The sequence below is a fragment of the Lycium ferocissimum genome, chromosome 9 (genome assembly GCF_029784015.1).
Source record: "Lycium ferocissimum isolate CSIRO_LF1 chromosome 9, AGI_CSIRO_Lferr_CH_V1, whole genome shotgun sequence".
Taxonomy (NCBI): domain Eukaryota; kingdom Viridiplantae; phylum Streptophyta; class Magnoliopsida; order Solanales; family Solanaceae; genus Lycium; species Lycium ferocissimum.
The window spans coordinates 50,014,868-50,028,912 of NC_081350.1; the positions used below are offsets into that span (position 1 = coordinate 50,014,868).

The window sequence follows — 14,045 nt, forward strand, 5'->3', positions numbered from 1 at the left end:
CAAGCTTAAAGTGTTACCTTTTTTAAACGTAGCCTTGGTCAAGAAATGGATTTGAAAGCTCCTTTGTGCTTCCAACTCCCTCCTCAGCCACCACACAATGAAAACAAAAGCAAACTTTTAAACTAATGACTCAACTTAAAGGTCAAGTCTAAATTTTTTGAACTAATAACCCCAATTTCGAGTACAAGTGCTCAAATCTGGGTTTTTACGCCTATTTTTTCTCCTCTTTTTCTTCGAGAGAATAGAACCCCAAAAATGTGGAACCCTAACTGTTACATGATATGGGACTTGCAATTTTTGAAATATATTGCCTTAATTCAAGAAATAACGGCTACGATGAGTCTGAATCGACAATGAATGGTCCGATTTGATCCTATTCGAATCAATCCCAACACACTAAAACCAACCAATGAAAATTCGAGTGCAAGGATGCAAACCAAAAAAAAATTAATTAAAGATCTCAGTAGTTTGACTGAGAAAGAGGCAAAAAAGGGAAAAAAGAAAAAGGCGTACCATGCTTGGGGTTTAATCAATCGAGTTTTAGTGAAATAGGGCAGTGGCATTAATTGCCTTGCCCTTTTCAGCCATGGCAAGGCCTGGTGACCTCTGTCCTCGTCTGAAACATTGCCAAAAATGGCGTTTTGGACAGAGGATGAGAGAGAGAGAGTATGAGGGGGTGGCTTAGGGTTGTCGAACCTTAGCCAAATCGTGAAAATGGTTGACAAGGAGGTAAGGCTGAAGCCTTTTGGATTTTATGTTGGGGGGAATTTGGGCCGGGTCGGCCTTATTGGGCTGGACTCAGTCCAAATCTGAGTTCAATTAAAAGGGGGCCTTAATCTTCATGTATACACCAAGTGTATACACATATATTTCATATATATGTGTGTATACTTGGTGTATATGTTGGGTATATCTAATTCCTAGCAACCAATAATTAAAATTAGAGAAAATTAGGCCGCAAATACTTTATTAAAATAATTTAAAGAAGTTGGCTAAGTTGTTAATGGGCCTAAAAATGGCCTTATTAATCAAATTTTGGAAATTAGGTTAAACCTATTATTTCAAATCAAATATTAACAGGTTGATTTTGCAAAACAAGTTAATTTCTTTAAATTATGGACCAATTAAATTAATTATGGCCAAGGCAAAAACAAAGAAAGGAAATATATCTATATAAAAGGCTCAATTTTGCAATAATTATCACTTAATTAATTAATTAGCCTAATTAAAACATTTGAGGGCAATTATGCCTATTTTATAAAATCAGGAGTTAAAAATATTAAATAGTTAATTAGTTAAATTATCCAAAGTTTCAAAGATAAAATAAAAGGAAAGAAGTATTTTCAAAATAATTTTAAATGATTAAATGAGAACGCTTCCTCTTTCTCTCTTTCCTCTTTTTTTTTTTTTAATTTAAATTTAACAAAATCTCATAAAATATCCTGAAAATATTCATTATTCTCTAAATAAAAATATGATGCATGAAAATCCCTTTTGTTAATTTAAGGGGAAGAAATATTGATCTGGGCAATTTATAAAAATCATTTAAGGTTGTTAAAAATGCTCAGCTCATTTATTTATTATCCGGAGACTCTGAGTGATTGAAATAAATTACGGGAGGTTAAAAATTAGGTGTCAACAATGCGCCAATTCCATTTGCACAGCAATGCCAGTCTCACATTCTGCATCATGCAACCAAAACAGTTGACTATGTCTTGATCCTAATTAAGTGCATTAAACTTGGTTTTCCCCAACCAAAAGCAACTTTATGTATAGGAAACATGCATAGACTTGAGCATGTGAAATGCACAATCTCATCTGGTATAGCTTTGGCACAGTTACTCGTAGTCTCTTGAACTGTCTCTCTTATCAGTTTTACAATGTGATGCAATGACTCCATCTTCTCTTCATCGTCATGTTCGAATTCTATTGGAATTTCAATGATTAAATTCCCAAAAGAGTTTGCTATTTCAGGAAAAGTTGCAACCTTACCACGCAAATTAAGTGGAAAGGCCATTAATATAGACCGTTTCAAATGCGGACTTGACCCTGCAGCACGGATTAAAGACCTCCATAAAATGTTGTTATCATCTCAACTCGCGAATGTTTGAAACTCAAAGCTTCCGAATCAAATTTCTCTTTGAGCCTTGATATTGCAGCTTCCTCGAATACAAACTTTCTTGAAATCAACTTAGATTTTGGACGTTTGCCTTCGTCAACAGGAGGCTCAAGAATGGCGGTTAAATCTTTGACAGGGAAAAGAGTGCCCAAATTGAAGCTTATGAAGTTGTTGATCTCCTTATAAGGGGTTCCCAATTTGCACACCAACCCATTCGTAAATGAATGTGAAAGCTGTGAATCAGTCCATAGCAGGGTGTGCACAGCTGAAACCTAGAGCTAGGCCACTACATTTGAACTTCATGACTTGCACAACCATAAGGGGCATGACAAATATATTCGTCTCGTCCACATCCATAGTGCCTTGAGGCCAAAATGACAATGCTAGATCAACATAATTCTTTTGTTTGTTGGAGAAAATCGTCGAGCTTAGAATTGACCTGTAATACCTCGTGCCTTCCGGCAACGGTTTGAACCCTAATATGGGGATATAATGGAACCAATATGGGAGGTGTAGGGATTGTTTTGAAACCTAAAAACGGCATAAGACGAGTATTTGGGCAAATTAGAGTTGGAAGCTACACTACGGACCATGTTTTCAAGCGATATTACATAAGGGCTTACTTCAGTCGACTATAACCCTTATTAGTTGGGAATTTGGGAAAGCTTCCTTGATGAAAGTTGTAGCCCTTTGAAATACCTTTTCATAGATACAAGGATTAGGTCAAAAGGATCTCTGTACAAAACGTTATTTACGTTTTACTAAAGAGCTATCAGTGGTGCTTATCCACGGGCTCACAACACGAGTAGACTGGTGTCCCAGAGCCATGTCGTGCTCATCAGGGCAGTGAAGTGAGGCTCATTGCATGAGCGAGCGCATGCACACACATGCACAACGCGTTCTCCATGGCGTGCGATCCCTGCAACCTTTTTGAGTGCGTTGTTTTTCTTTTTCATAATCCATTCTTCACTTCTTCAAACCCTAACACAAATTTTCTCTCCTTTTCTCATCTTCCCACATCATGGTAAGGTTATTCCACGTATTTCTAAGTAATTCTAGTGATTATACATGAATTCTAAGTGAAATCCTATACTATAGACCTAGGGTTTTCTTGAAAACCCTTCTCAAGGGTTCAAGTGAAGGAATTGGAGTTCTTCATCAAAAGTTTGGATTTTTCTTTGGGTTTTGAAGTTAATAAGGTATGTAAGGCTAACTCTCTACATGTGGTAATTTTATTGATCTTTCCCATGCCACGTTCTTTTACAATTACTACTAATTGCTTCAGAAATAGAGTTAAGCCCCAATTTCATGAAAAGCTTCGAAACTTTTATTCTCTAAGCGATATAGTTCCGTAATTCGTTCATGATTACCATTCCGAATATTGTGAACTCAGTATGTAATCAGTATAGGCTCGTGTTTGATATCCCATGAGTCTCAGTCATGAAAACTTAGAATGCTTATGCACAATCATACTCTAAACTCTATAAACAGTCATCAGTCCATAGCCAGGATAATAATGTTCAATATTCCATATTATGCATTACAATATGATTGTCAGCTCCTTAATATAAATTGCTACATGCTGAACAACTGTATTTAGGACTGAGGCTACAGTTTATGTATACTTATACTTGGGCCCGAGGCCACATGTTATATGGGCTCGAGGCCATATGTTATTCACTAATTAGGCTCAAGGCCATAGATTATGAATTCAGACAAACATATGAATTTTCTCATGTTCAGTTCAATTATCCTTATGCTTCAGTTTCAGCCCAGCCTTCAGTATTCAAATATATCTTATATTATTGATTTGGGTTTTCCTTTCCCCGAGCACCCCACATCTATTTTATTCTTTTAGTTGGTTTTACATACAAGTACAATTCAAATGTACTTACGTCCCTTTGGCTCGGGCTTGTATTTCACCATGCAGTCGATTTTCAAGATGACGGATCGATTCATTAGGATCTCCTTCACATCAGCTGCTTGGTAAGCTCCAGTTTACTTCGGGGCATTGTGTTACTTTCAGTCATTCACTACCAAAAACGTGGGATTTAGCAACGCGCAAAATCGTGACTGAAGGGAACCTAAACCGTGGCTAACACTACTTTGCCACGGTAGGTTAGCCACGGTTGTTAGCGTGCCCATACGGGGAATTGCTCGCGCATTAGCCACGGTTTTGGCATCCGTGGTAACCTTTATTTGGCCATGGGTTGTTTTATCTTTAGCCACGGTCGAACCATGGGTAAATTTGGCTGCAGAGAAAAAAAGAATTATATTTGGAATTTTTAATTACCACATGAGAACCGTGACTAATTTAAGGGATAACGTAATCAGTTTACAAATTCATCATACTATTTAGCCACGGTTGAACCGTGGCAAATGTGCATAGTTTTTTTTAAAAAAAAATTATAATTCCACGTGCATTTTCCTGGTATCAATACATAATGATAGGCATTCACTAATACACTGGACATAAGACACAAAGCATTGCTATAAAGATCAAAGTTTCAATGTTCTACTTATCATATATAAAAAAACGTAAGTTTCAAACCTTGAACATACAAAAAAGATACCGCAATTTCTAGTATAATAGAAATGCATAAAGTTAGAGGTGGACCACATATTTAGTGGTACAAAAATATACTATGCAAAAAAGGCTAAGAAGAATCTAAGTTGAAACTAGGCAACGCACTACCAAATTTAGCTTGTTGATAAGTCGGAGATTTTAGGCTTTTTACATCCACTACTTATACTTTTTTGGAGTCTTTTCAAGTATTTTTCTGTATTTCTATTAGGTTGTTGTGTGTTTTCAGGTTTTGTGAGTCAAGGGCACAAAAGGGACAAAATGGCAGAAAAAGAAGGAAAAAAGCTAGACATGCGATCAGTATGTGGCACCGCAAGTGCGAGTTGCGGCCGCATACCAAGGACCAAAAATTTCCAGAGAGGTTGTCAAAATGCAGCATTAGGCGTCGTGTATGCGGTACCGCAAACTCTGTGATGCGGTCGCATACGCCACTTCAGAACAACCAGTGATTGCAGCAAAATGCACAAGATTATGAAGAACATACGGCACCACAAGCTCAACTTGTGGCCGCATGACGAAGTTCCACGAAAGAGGATGCGGCCAGTATGCGGTCGCATACTCTGTCCGCATCGTGTCATTTAATGCTAAATGTGTACTTTTTGTCCCCCTTCTATAAATACTAGTTCTAGGTTTTTGTGAACGGACATTGAATATTCTTTACACATACTTTATTGTGTCTTTTAGCATAGAGAGCATTGAATATTGCTTGTTGGGATTAAAAAGAAGATTCTTTCACTTTTTGTCATCTTCTTCCATTAATCATTGTAAGCTTTATGAATATTCTCTTTACTCTTGTTTTATATTTAATGAAGATTTGTAGCTAAACCATTTAGCTAATATTGTGGGACCAAATGTATTAGTTATGTGATTGAATTTCATATTCATACTCTATTTTATGTGTTAAAGATGTTTTCTATTAACTCTTCAAGCTTCATTGTCTTTTAATGTTTGCAAACATTATTTGATGTCCATTTACTTACACTTTTCTTGGAAAAGAGAGTGTAAGTTAGGAAAAGAGTTAATAACAATAATTTGGGGTTTTACACCCATTAAATAGCTTGAGCTAGGAATCGAAAAGCCAGTTGACACTAAATGGGTATTCTGATGTGCAACATTCTAAGGCACGGAAAAGCTTAGTCTTTGAAATTTGATAATTTGGTTGGAAAACTTTTAGCAAGAATTTAGTAACCCATGGTCTATTACATCTACGCATATAAATAAGTTGATTTGATGCCCAAGCGCATTACTTTCCATTGGAACCACAACCTTAGTTCCTTTTACCAATAGTTATATTTCATAACAACAAATCTTAGAAGTAATGATCAAACTCAAAACCAATCATTATCATATTCCCCTTTCCCTTGAAATATAGACTAATAGTCAAGCAATACACTTAGTAAGTATACTTTTTCATTGTATTCTCTGTGGGATTCGACCCTAACCGTGTTGGGTTCTATATTTGACAACGACCTCTCACTCCTAATATTAAAGGTCTAATTTGGGCGTATCACTTGTAAAAACCTATGAAGAGTTGCCAAGTGATTCTCATTTTGCGCAAGCCGTTCCTTAGTCTCCACAAGTTGTTCCTTGGTATCTTAAAGTGTTTCCTTCATCTCTTCATATCCAGTCAGCTTTTCTTCCATTCCACATACTTCTCTAGGTCTTCAACACGTTGATGAGACATACTACTAGAACCACCAAGATTCGCATGACTAATTGAATGTTTAGGCATTCCAAAAGCAGTCGAGGGGCAAATATTACCACCTAAACCACGCACACGATCAGAATGTTCAGCTCCATATACTTTTCCAATGGCATCATTAGGATGAGCCAATATATTCAATGGAACACCTAAAGTGGCAGCATGTTCTTGATCTTGAGATAGATGCTCTAATATTTTATCCTATAAGTAAACTAAAAGAAATGAGATATTCTCATACCAACGCTGCTAACATCCCAGGGGAAAAGAAAACATTATCACTAAATTACAAGTACATTGAAAATTATAAAATGATACAGAGACGCAAGCAGGAGTCTCATTGTGCAATCCGGGTGACCATAATAGATATCTACATCTGACCTTTGTCTGGAAAACTAAGCATATGCATACAATTCAGAGGTATTTTTGGATTTAATACCACAGCCCTCCAAGCTAGCACAATTATTCACTATAGTTTCTGCAGGACAATAGTTCTATTTCCTGACAATACACACAGGGTGTAAATTTCTTCACTTGTTCTATAACTACAACTATAGTTAACTGAAACAAGTCATACTTTAGAGAAAAAGTCATTCATAGCTTTGTTTGTTTGAGTAGAATTTGCTGAAGTTATGGAGTTGCACAGTATAGGAAGTTATCTAAGTGCAGAACTACAATAGGGAAGATATCTGGATTTGAAAATCACATTGATAATTTAGACTACAAATCACTGATCAGTAACATTCCTAATACTAGTATCTTTTAACCAGTTACACTAGATTTGAAAATCACATTGATAAATCTAAAAGAATGAAAGTTGACAGCTTCCAAATAAATCAGTCTAAAGATCTCAGATAGCCTTCTTGATACATACAATTGTGGGGAAATTTAGTCTTTTACTTCGGCAAGTCAAGAATTTTTAAATAGGATGAATTTAAAGGCCATTAGTTACTAAAAAGAAGCGGTTGCATGGTTAGACTTACCAAGATAATATAGAATTACACAAGTCAATTTCTTATAAGGTTACAAGTGGTTTCGAACTGCACTATGCTTCCGAAACAGGAAAATCCCACACAAACTCTAAGAAGTATTCACAAGTAAGAAGCAATTTCTTGATAATACTAAGTCATGTTGATGCACAGGAATACCATGAACAGGAATTGAACAAATTCATTCCACTTTCAACTAAAGTGTGGCTATACTAACCAATGTCCAACATCATCTAGTGGTAGCAACAACTTTCAGCAGCATTGCTTTATATAGACTTCCATATTTTCAAATCTTAAAATAATCAGTAAGACCTTAAGACAATAGCCGAAAAGGAAAATCTAAATAATAAGAAGTAAACACCAAGAATTGCCATGGATGGACTCCATAATTGCTTTGGACTACATCCTTTACTAGCAAAGATCACAAAAATTAATAGAAAGGTAGTTGGAATCACAATATATATTAATAGAGTTTGGTAAGAATGTTGCATAAGTATACTACAATTAAGGAACATTGATAAGGAGATGACCCCAAAAGTTGATAAAAAAAAAAAACTAATTTCATTCTAATCTGAATCCAAAAGGAAACAAATGCAAGCATTCGCTATAAACAGGACCATAAACATGGTATTGGTGCAATGAAGCGTCAATTTGATATAGAAATCAAGTCCAACAAAACACACTGCTTAAAAAAAAACACACACAGTCACACACCTTATACAGTTCCTTCGCCTTCAAATACAATTGTCAAAATCAAATCAAATCCTTCGAGTTCAAACAAAATTGCCAGAAGTCCTATGCCATAGAATCATTCTTTCCAAAATCGTGAATAAAGGGAATTTTCTTTCCAAAATCGTTCCATTCACTAAATTCTTCCAAAATTTCACACAAATAGAAAGCCTCAAAGAAACCCATTGAAGATTGCACAAAAAAATGACTTCGAATAGTGATGGAAAAGCTTGATTCAAGAATAAACTAGAAGAATAAATCAAAAATCGAGTCATCAAAAGCTTATAGCTTTCATGTATCTGGTTGTTCCAATAAATAATAAACAGAAATCATATGACAATTGTAAATCTCAGACTTCAGTATTCCACGAGAGTAAAAAGAACTCAAAAATTAAGGGATGAAAAAGAAAGGGATAAAAATGACGAGAAATACCTAAAGCAGAGAAGATAAACTTTCCCCTAAGAAATGCTGAGAATATCAGTAGCTTTTTCAGATTTAAGAAGAGATTCTGCCATTTTCCAAGCTTGGTCAGTCATACTTTCATAAACTCTTGAACGAAAAAGGGGACAGAGACATTGTAATGAGTGATTTGGAGTACTCTGATAGGCGTCGCGACTTTGGATATTGTAGGAGTATAAAGGTTGAGGAGGTTAAGAGAGCTGTTCAGTAGGATGCGCGAGTGGGAAGAAGCGGCCAGGACTGACGAGAGTCTGGGAAATTCTGGAAGAGTGCGGGCGGTGTAGGCTTGCTAGGGCCTGACCGGGTTGTTTAATGTCATTTTCAAGACAAGCCGAAGACGCCTGAAGAATATAGGTGGAGTACAATGATTCCCTTGTACAAAAACAAGGGCGACATTCAAAGCTGCAACAATTATAGAGGTATCAAGCTGCTAAGTCACACTATAAAAGTGTGGGAAAGGGTGGTGGAGATAGGTGAGGAGAGGTGTGTCTATTTCTGGAGAGAACGATTTGGATTGGATTCGGGCGCTCGACTACGAAGCCATTCATATTGTAAGGAGATTGGTAGAGTAGTATAGGGAGTGGAAGAGGGACTTGCACATGGTATTCATTGACCTAGAAAAGGCTTATGACAAAGTGCCAAGAGAGGTCCTATGGAGATTCTTGGAGGCTAAAGGTGTACCTATGGTGTACATTAGAGCGACAAAGGACATGCATAATAGAGCTAAGACCAGGGTAAAGACGGTAGGAGGAGACTCGGAATACTTCTCTGGCCGATGGGGACGTCGGGGATCGACTCTCTTCCTCGTTTCTATTCGCCTTGGTGATGGATGAATTGTCGTGACAAATACGAGGTGAGGTGCCTTGGTGCGTCTTTGTTCGCGGATGACATAGTCTTGATTGACGAGACTCGCGGCGGAGTTAACGCTAAGTCGGAGGGTCGGAGCGATGTTGGAGTCTAAAGGATTTAAATTGAGTAGGACCAAACGAATACTTAGAGTGCAAGTTAGTAAATCGCACGAGGCGACAAGGAAGTGAGGCTTGGTACCTGTGTCATCCAAAAGAAAGGAAGTTTAAGTATATTGGGTCTTTATACGGGAAACGGGGATATCGACGATGATGTTTCACATCGTATTGGTGCGGGAGTGGATGAAATGGAGGCTCGCTTCGGTGCGTGACAAGAAAGTGCCACCAAAACTTAAAGGCAAGTTCTACAAAGTGGTAGTTAGACCGACTTTATTGTACGGGGCCAAGTGTTGGCCCGAAGAATCGTCACGTTCGTAAGATAAAAGTCACGAAATACGAATGTGCGACGGATGTGTGGCACACCAGAGGGATATAATTAGGAATGAAGATATCCGGGACGGGGAGAGGCATCGCAGGAGAACAAGATACGAGAGGAAGCCGAGACGGTTTGGGCATGTGAAGAGAAGAGATTACGTATGCTCCAGCCATGAGGTGTGAGGTTGGCTATAGATCGCTTGCTGAGAGGTAAAGCGGGAGGCCGAAGAATATCGTCCGGGGAGAGGTGATTAGACAGACATGGCACAGCTTAGCCACCGAGGACATGACCTTAGATAGGAGGTTGTGAGGACTCAAACAGATAAGTTGCCAGCTGCTTATCCTTTCATCCTAGTAGTTGTAGTTTTGCTCATTCATTTATTGTCATTTGATTTCTGCTTATATTTGTTGGGACTTGTACTTTGATTATCTTATTTATCTATAGTAGCTAATGATCCTTCTTTTCTAGACTATTCTATTATGACTTTCTCGCTTTTGTTATTCCTCGTTTTCATATTGTTTTTGATATGCTTGTCCCTATCTGACTTTTTGTCTTGTTTCTCTCTCGAAATGTAGGTCTTTCGAAAATGCCTCCCTACCTCTCAAGGTGGGGGTAAGGTCCCGCGTACCTACTCCTCCCCGTGAGACCCACATTGTGGGATTCTACTGGGCATGTTGTTGTTGTTGTTGGTACAGTGAAGCAATCCATTTTGGGACGGTGAAGGACCAGGGTTTATAGAGAATTTTGGTTTTCTATTTTCTTTCAATTTGTTAAAGAGAAGAACTAAATGGGGGTGCCAAATAAGAAAAATTAACAATGAAATAAATGGGGGAAATGAAAAAAAAAAAGGATGCAAAATTTCTAGTACCCGCCTGTTTTGCCCACGATATTTTAGCGACAGTTTCGTAAGTGTCGAGAACCTTATATTTTGTGATTAATTTTGCCACGAATCCAACCATGGGTAAAACACGCTTTTTTGGCAGTGATTTACTTATATAAATAGTCAGGTATGTCAGGGATTTTGTCCCGAAATGATTAGTATTTCAAGATTATTCGGAGGTTTCATTGACTGTAGTAGCGATCACCAAGATTTATGACAGATATTGTGTTAGCCGTATTGGCTACACCTTTACATCCTTAGATTTATCTGAGCATTTCTCATTTATAAGATTCAGTCAAACTTTTATTAGCTCAGTATGTTTATAAATTACATTCCGAATCCGTACATGTCCCATGTTGATTCAGCCGTAACTGCAGGGTTTGCTCGGTGGCCACACGTAGTAAAGCACCGAGTGTTGTTACGTCCGCACTGCATTCGGAGCGTGACATGACCATTGCTTTTATTTAAGTTACACCTTGATCGAGACATAGAACAGTGGATTCATCTTTTGTACTGAATCTAACCGCTAAAGGGTAAGCACGGGTTAAAACCCTCGACAAGAACTCTTCGAGCTCTTTATTTTTTGAGTTATTGTTACAATTAAGAGGATAGAAAAGAACAAGAGGTATGTGTATTGTGTCAGCCACTTGATCAAAGAAAGATAACTGGTAATTTTTAAGGTGGTTTGGCGTTGGTGATGATGGTTTTATGAGGCGGTGATGATGGTTTTATGAGGCTTTTGGACAAAATTTTAATTTGCATTGGACCTTCATATTTGATGTACTCATATTATGGTAAGGGAAACACAGCTAGAGGACGACCGACCGACCTACCAGACTGGAGGCAGAGGCAATCAAAAGTTAATACATTATGTAAAATGGATCAAGACAATTAAAGGCACTTTAATATAATTGAGAAGCCTGTGATTTCCCTTTTTATCGGGAAAATGCTGGTAGAGTCTTACGCCTAGCACGTGGATTACATGCAAATAAATACATGCACCACCAAAACGGTTAGTTATTTCTTCTTCTTCTTTTTTTTTTTTTTTTTTTTTTTTTTATAAAAAGAGGGAATAGATTTATAGCCCCTTAAACTTGTAAATATATTTTATTTAGATATTTAAATTAGTGTTTGGTTTAATTGCATACCTGAACACATGATAATATGTTTATGTTAGACATTTTCATTTTAAATTTTGATTAATATGTCACAAGCGTGTTTTGGCTGCGCCACTACGTAGAGCAGCTTAACAAACCACTTAATTAAAACATGCCACCTCTTTTAATTAGCTATTAGTCTCAATAGAAACACTCGAGGTTTAATCGTTATTGACGTGCTAACGCATATAATTAAAGCGAGATGACGCGCTTTGCATAAGGCACGCTTGCAGACGCTGACGCTGCAACTGTGTAGATTTTCCAACTTTATGTTTGAATTGGTTGTTTTTGCTATTTTATTGTTTCAAAGCCTTTAAAATACTAACATTACAACATAAAATATACGTTGGAGCACAAAAATAACTCAAAGATACACAATTCAAGGTAAGGGTGTCAAGTGGGCCGGGCCGGGCCATAGTTAATGGGCCGGGTTGGAGGAGGAAAGGGTGTCTGCCCAGCCCTTCTACGTGCAGGGGTACGTAGTGGGCCAAGTGGGTACGAGCCGGTTTTAGAGGGCCGGGCCTTTTTTTTTTTTTTTTTTTATAAGTTCTAATACAAAAATAGACATTTACATTTACTACTAATAATAAAATTAACATTTACAACTAATGATAAAATTGCTAAATTAAAAAAAAAAGTTTAGTGCCGTCAAATTAAAAGCTAAATCGTTGTAAATTTAAAAAAAAGTACCATTGTTAATTTTATTTGAACCACTAAATTTATGAATAACCGCACTTTGTTCTATATTTCCAAACTACAAATACCTCCATTCTTCTTCATTTTCACACAATTCTTCCACAATTCTCTCTTTATCTAAATTTGCTATTCAATTAGTGTACATTACTTCACCTCCACCTTCTCCTCGAGTTCGAAGATCAACTTCAAGTGCGGCGTGGATGCATTTTGAGCGAGTAAATGAGGAACATGTTAAATGTCAACATTGTGGTGATATATATCTCCACAAGTCCGGAGCATCGGGTATTAGCCTATTAAGGGGGGTGGGGGTGGAGGGGCACGGTGTGTTGCGTAGGCACTTGTGAAAAGGCATGAAATTGAACTGAATGATTTATCAAAGGTATATTTGTTAATATAAGTACTATCACAATCTAAAATACACTATATACTGAAAATGTATCAAAGGTATATTTGTTGAGAAAACAAGATTGTCTAGCTTTAAAATACAATTTTAAAGAAAACGAAAGTGCTCCGTAAAAAGAGACTCCTAATTTATTAGGATACAATGTTTTTAAAATACTTATTATTAGTAATAAGTGTAGTACTTATCTTGTTTTTTTTTTTTTTTTTTTTTTTTTTTGGCCGGCCGGCGGCTCCCGTGCCATCACCCGGCTACTAGTGAGCTTCGGCCGCGGGCCGTCCACCTTGTCCGGCCCAAAGACTTAATAAATCCCACTTAGCCCAGCCCCTTACACCTCTTAGTGGGTCCACTTGACAGGCTTAATTCAAGGTAATATTGGGCACGATAATCATATTAGAAAATATTAGTTTATCTACGTAATAGACAATTGGGACCACTCGTAGAAGCTTTTCCAAAGTTTACGTTGAAAATATCTAGTAAATTTTTTTATCATTTATTCAAATGTTCAATTGAAATAAACTATAATTCGAGTATCTTAAATATAATATACTGATAAATTTAAGGGGCTATTGAGAAATTGTGTCTGATATTTGGCACAAATATCTATGTTTAAGTGTTACTTTATCTCTCGTTCTTAAGACTTTAATCGCTAATTATATGTTGAAATCATTGTATTTGCGCTTATGTTGGTATATTTTGTGTAATCAGGTATAACGAGGACAAACGATAGAAAATCGGGAAATTTTGGTTGACTTTGGGGCAAATGAAGCTTACACGAGGTGACGAGATAAGAGGCCTGAAGTTTGGAACTGATGAAGACATAAGGAGGCAAGAATGGCCAAGCGTCATGGGGTACCGCTAGTGTAGGGACCAAGGCTCGCGCGGCCATTATGGAAAAACACGTACCGCGGAATATGGACAAATTCGCATCATGCCAGCTACGCGGGCTCAGCACAAAGGGAAGCCAAAACCACTGATGACCCTGTGGTGGACCCGCGACGCGCGGCCAACGCGGGAAGACCCAGTTTTATCCGATTTTAACTAGGATTAGG

The 14,045-nt window shown here is 37.4% G+C and overlaps 1 long non-coding RNA gene and 1 pseudogene across 1 annotated transcript; both read right to left on the reverse strand.

The window, feature by feature from the left end:
- Window positions 1–1,635: 1,635 nt before the first annotated feature.
- Window positions 1,636–11,447, reverse strand: LOC132032027 (acetyl-CoA-benzylalcohol acetyltransferase-like; annotated as a pseudogene).
- LOC132029345 (uncharacterized) lies at window positions 6,350–8,649 on the reverse strand. The gene is made up of 2 exons (XR_009407776.1): window positions 8,553–8,649; window positions 6,350–6,606 (listed from the first exon to the last, which is right to left on the reverse strand). It is a non-coding gene; the product is annotated as an uncharacterized LOC132029345 (long non-coding RNA).
- Window positions 11,448–14,045: the final 2,598 nt, after the last annotated feature.